This window comes from Poromitra crassiceps (assembly GCF_964638095.1).
Source record: "Poromitra crassiceps genome assembly, chromosome: 4".
NCBI classification, from domain to species: domain Eukaryota; kingdom Metazoa; phylum Chordata; class Actinopteri; order Beryciformes; family Melamphaidae; genus Poromitra; species Poromitra crassiceps.
In genome coordinates, this window is record NC_139626.1 from 32,557,567 (window position 1) to 32,563,566 (window position 6,000).

Sequence of the window (6,000 nt, forward strand, 5' to 3'; positions counted from 1 at the left end):
CACCGTGTCATCAATGGGTGTGCAGGCTTCAGTGTTTCAGAAGAAATCCTCTACTGATTGGAAGTAATATGTGAGCTCTGAGTGGAAATAACATGTCCTTCCTCAGGCCAGGGTATGGACATGGACATGACCAATATAGGCGATACATATCATATAATGGCCGTTTCCATAACATAACAGTGACCAAACTGAGCAATTCAGTACATTAAAGTAGGCTAAATATAGACACAGATAGACAGATGACAACCGACATGATCTGAGAAAGAGAAGTCGGTTTAACAAACAGAGAGCAGAGTGATGAACTAAATGATTTCAAAAATAACCCCATAGTTATATAAGGCTTAATTAGGCTTGTGTTATTCAAGGTGAAATAGCTGCTATTATTATATTATATCGTCAAGTTCCACATAAAGTTAGCAGCTCTAAATGGAGCTTCATCGACTATGAATTGTGATCATGATAATAATCATCATCATCACACCACCACCGCCGAAGCCCTTCTTTGCATGCATATTTTGTGAATGCCTTGATTTGTAATAATCTAAAACGCTACCAAAAAGCTAACGTTAGATGTACATTTAGAATGTAGCAATGTTAAATGTAGCAAGCTATTCCACTACTTCATTAATTTCCGTCAAAGCCGCAGTGGCCACCAAGTAATAACGTTACCGATTGTATACGATATTGGCTAAGTTAGATGGGTAAACACAACATAAAGCCCCTTGATTAACGCTAGCTAACGTTGTTTAACAAATTAGCTCCCGCTAGCTGGCTAGCCGAGTGCCCTGCCTGCCCACACTAGCAACACAAACGACAGCTCATATAACGTTAACGATATAGCCTTAACAAGCGAACCAAGACTCTGGTGTGACCATTTCCACACACTGCAATGCACAATAATACAGTAAGTTAGACAGAAAAGATATCGTACCTGTTGTTTATAGGAACAATAAATTCAAGAACTGGGAATCAGGCAAGAGTAACTTTGACGTGGTCGAAACGAAGCAGCTTCCTCTGACAGACAGGCCCTAGCAAACTAGTGATGAGGAGGAGGCTGGTGCTGCGTTCGCGTGCTGTCGGAAATATCGCCATTCAGATGTGAGCTACTGTTACTTAAAGCATTGTGATGTGATGTTTAGGGGGCGGCCGAGGCTTGGGAAGTGAAGTAACAGTCAAATGAAGTAACGAAGTAACACTGATTTGTAATCTGGTTACTGTAATCAGGATACAAAAAAGGTAAGGTAAGGTAATCCCTTACACTTACTGAAAAATATGTATGAAAATATGTGTTCAAAATTACAGTTACTTTTAGTAACAAATTAGGGATTACTAGTAGCAGGATTACAATTTAAAATGCATTAAATGTATATTGTATATTAAAGTGGTTGTGCACTGTAAATATTGACTATTCTTATTGTCTACTTTGTTTGATATTATATGGTGCAAATAAATAAAACCTAAAAAACCTAAAGGAGGAAAAAAACACTCTTGAAAAAAACTCTTTAAAAGGACCAATGCACCCAAAAAATAAATGACTAGAAACCAGATACTATCAGTTTACTGTAATCCAAAGATGGAAATATTGTTATTGTATTATTATTAATGAGAAAGAGGTGACACTAAATAGATTGGCTGAACGCAGGCCACTAGGGGTTTTCTGGTTAAACCAAAACCCAGAACAGATGGCATGCAGTGTGCAGCTCTGTAATGTATCGGGCCATTACAATGTGGAACAAGTTGAAGCACCCAGCAAGGCATGTGTTAAAAAAACAACTACACAATAACCCTAACCTTAATTAATCAAACTTATCTCTCACAACAGAATGCAATTTGATGTTGTAATTTATTTATTTTGTCATTTGTTTTCATTGAGATTTGTTACATGTTTTGTGATTTTAGTATTTTTAGATTATTTCTTTTATTGTTTTTTTTATTGAGATTTGTTACATGTGTTATGTCTTATGTTATGTTTGTAGTGTGTGGACCCCAGGAAGAGTAGCTGCTACGTAAGTGGCAGCTAATAGGGATCCGAATAAATGAATAAAACTAATCAATAAAAATGCCTAACACATAAGGTCTGAAATGAGTATTACAGAGCTGTTTTTCCTCCTGAGAAGCATGTCCCCAGACTCGTCAAATGCAGGTCATTTGTTTCAAAGTAATCCAAAAGTAACAGAAAGTAATCAGTTACAGTACTTTTATATTGTTGTACTTGGAGTATGTTACTGATTACATTTTTTAACAGGTAATTAGTAATTGTGTCAGATTCAATTTTTAAAGTAACCCTCCGTACAACTGATGGTGAAACTGGTGTATTTTGTTGTTATATGTTATTGTTTAGGATTTTATGGAAAATATTATATTGTTATATGTGTTTTTAACTTTTAGCTTTCAAGCATTGTTTTTATAAATCACTTCAATTAACATCAATAGCATACATCCTTTTCGTTCTGCTGCTGCAGCACAAAGTACCTCAGCCACTGAAAATCCATTTGGTTATAATTGACTTTGTACACAGTGAATTATAGCTGTGTAATGTTAGGCTACTGCAGGTGGGGTGGACGAACACAAAACTATTGTTCAGAACACTAATTATAATACCTCTGACAGGTGAAACCAACCTAAAATCAAACTACGGTTTGCGGACCACTGTTGCTGTTCCATGCTATTTTCCATTTATAACTCCTTGGTTCGAGAATTAATTACCATCATGTCCGTGTTCATATTACTTACTTTATACCACAATTGGGAGTAAGCAGATGAGTTCGCATTCTGCTCAAATTGCTTGCAAAGTTGTCTAAGGCTTTTTTGGCATTAACTACTGCATGTTAAAGGAACACATGTTAAAAGGAACACAGCCACATACAATGGACAGACACAACTTTAACACAAACTAAATACTAAATAGACAAGACACACGGCTTTAGGGTTTATTATTATAACCATAACAATAAGGTGGATCTCTCTTTATTTTGACCATCAATTCAACCATAATTCTTCTTTTTATCACAGGCAATAGTTATAATAGTGCACTTTTTATATTTAAATTATGATACAGACATTTCTTTTTTTAACACCTTATTCTACTGACCCTTAGGAATGGAGAATAGTTTACAATCTTAGCTAGAGTTGGGTCAATGAAAGTGGAGGTGAAGGTGGTGGTGATGATGACAAAGATGAAAATGAGGGTGGTGAGCAATCATAAAGTGTGTACGGACAGTGAAGCTAGCGACTTGGTACAGTTTGTCTTGTGGTGATGATCACTACACAACAGGGGGAGGCAGACAGACAGGTCAAAGGGACAAGGCATAAAGCAAGAGACGAAGAGAATTAGCAAGCATTCAATGTGTGAGAGAACAATTGTGTGCATGTTAGGGTTTGGTTGTGTTCATCCATCTAATGCTCCTTGGTCAGTCACATAGCCCTACACAGGATGTTTGAAGAGAGCTCATTGTGTTATCATTTGTTTGTTCAAATACACGCCTTCCTCACTTTGCTTCTGTTACGCACAGTGACGGCTCACGTCATCTCATTCTGTTACGCAGTGACGGCTCACGGCGTCTCATTCTGTTACGCACAGTGGCGGCTCACGTCATCTCATTCTGTTACGCACAGTGACGGCTCACGTCATCTCATTCTGTTACGCACAGTGGCGGCTCACGTCATCTCATTCTGTTACGCACAGTGGCGGCTCACGTCATCTCATTCTGTTACGCAGTGACGGCTCACGTCATCTCATTCTGTTACGCACAGTGGCGGCTCACGTCATCTCATTCTGTTACGCAGTGACGGCTCACGTCATCTCATTCTGTTACGCACAGTGGCGGCTCACGTCATCTCATTCTGTTACGCAGTGACGGCTCACGTCATCTCATTCTGTTACGCACAGTGGCGGCTCACGTCATCTCATTCTGTTACGCAGTGACGGCTCACGGCGTCTCATTCTGTTACGCACAGTGACGGCTCATGGCGTCTCATTCTGTTACGCACAGTGACGGCTCATGGCGTCTCATGCAGCTTGGCTCGCACACATCCCCGTTACCAGAGCTAAGCGTGATGAAAGACGTGTGAAATTTAAAAAAACAAAGATCATCGGAGAAGTGAGGTGAGAGCAACCTTTCAGTAATGCAACCAAAATCATTAAGATACTGAAGAAGGGTTGAAAAGGGGTGGTAATGAGGGAAGGAAATAAATTCTTGAATTAGCTCTTGATATATTTTGTTGGCATGAAATCAAATATGTAAACAAATCCATAACACAAATGACCAAATAAATAAAAAAATAAAAAAATACATAAATAAATACATAAATAAATAAATACATAAATAAATACATAAATACATAAATACATAAATAAATAAACAGCACTGTAGCACTGCATATCCCTCTGAAAACATTCTGCAATTGCGTTGCATATTGTGCCATATGGAAGACTGGTGATGACTGTGGGTTAGTCTGATAGAATACTAGAGTAATAGGTGACCGTCGGAAGTGCTACGTCTGCTTGCAGAATGGTGTGACTCTCAGTGATGAGGACGGGTGCAGTGATGGACCTCTCAGTGATGAGGACGGGTGCAGTGATGGACTCCTTGGCTTGTTGGTGAACACTGCAGTGAGGGACTGGAGTGTGCTTGCTTCCCATTTTGAAGTCCAAACAAGGAATTGACATCGCAAGCTTTTTGAGTCCGGGCATCATGATGAGAATGTCCATTGATGAATTTTCAGAGTTTTTTTTTTTTTTTCTAGTTTGTGTTTTTGGTTTTGAGATGTGATTACTATGAACTATGGCAATATGAGACAAGCTCAACCAGAAAGGTCTGTCCGATCCACAGGCCTGGAATGCGCTTTTCATTCAATCTGGGCACAAACAGCAGTGATGAGGTTCATGGAACTGTTCACGCATATAGTGTTTTTTTTTCCATATATGTTCATATTTCTTTTCAAATCAAAAATACTTTTCTTCAGAGCAAGGGGGTTCCAATGCAAAAAAAAAAATCTTGGTTGCATTGTTTCATATTGTCTCTGAGTAAAAATAAAATAATAATAATAAAAAAAAAAAAATCCAAATGCATAACTTTAAATGGATGTCTGCCAAAAACCGACTGGTTCACTTTCCGTCTGCAACACTGAAGCATATTTGCTCAGTTCCTACCTTTACTGCTCTCGCTGTGCTACTGACATCCTCAAAAGAAATGTAAAATCCTAAATTAAACTAAATAAAAAAATATTTTTTTTCTTCACATTCACTTAGCTTAACATGTTGGTTTTCTTTACCTCAGGAGAAGACATTGCTGGAATTCCCATTTCAGGGATGTAATTTCTCCCAAGCCAATCAGGACCTTTTGCTGTGTTTCGTTCAGCTCATTCATACCTCCTACCACTTCGGTCGGAGGTTGCTAACTGTCGGAGTGCGCCTGCTGAGATACTGAGGGCAAAACGTCTTCCTGTATGGATTGTACTTGTAGGCTCCTTGATAGTGGTATGAGTTGGATAATTTTGAGACTAATATTGAGAACCATCACAAGACTTTGTGTTCTTTCAAGATCGTTCCTTTTTGGTGTCAGATACTGTATTTCAATGATATGGTAGACTAGCCTATCTGATCATGTTAGCATCCTTTAGCAGGCTGATTTGCTAACTGGCATGCATGTTAGCGCTTCAAAAATTCCTAGTTTGATCTGTGAAGCTGTATCTAAGATGGATACCAAACTGCTCATTCATGTATATTTATGTTTTCACTAAAGGGTGAGTCCTTATCACTTCTTTTTCATTCAGGGGCAGGAATCCTGGTGATCCAGAGAGAATGTCAAGTTGGAGAGAAAGAAAAGAGAGCATGAGACGGGGGGAAAAAGCTATTTCTCAATCCTTGCAATGGTCAAGCACCTTCAATGACTGAGTCAAGGAAGAACAGGAGATAGCTCATGGCTTGCAGGGAGACTTGGAGATGAAGTGATTCCAGTGTCGTTTCCAGTGTCCCGCTGCACCGTCTCTCTTTCTGTC

The 6,000-nt window shown here is 38.8% G+C and overlaps 1 protein-coding gene across 3 annotated transcripts in view; it reads right to left on the bottom strand.

Annotated features, from left to right (window-relative positions):
• The window catches only part of LOC310775273 (carnitine O-palmitoyltransferase 1, liver isoform-like), a 45,408-nt gene extending 44,389 nt beyond the window's left edge, over positions 1 to 1,019 (bottom strand). For all 3 annotated transcript variants that reach the window (XM_083635405.1, XM_083635404.1, XM_083635403.1), the window contains exon 1: positions 932 to 1,019. The gene's annotated coding sequence lies outside the window, so the exon portion shown is untranslated. The remainder of the gene's footprint in view (positions 1 to 931) is intronic.
• Positions 1,020 to 6,000: the final 4,981 nt, after the last annotated feature.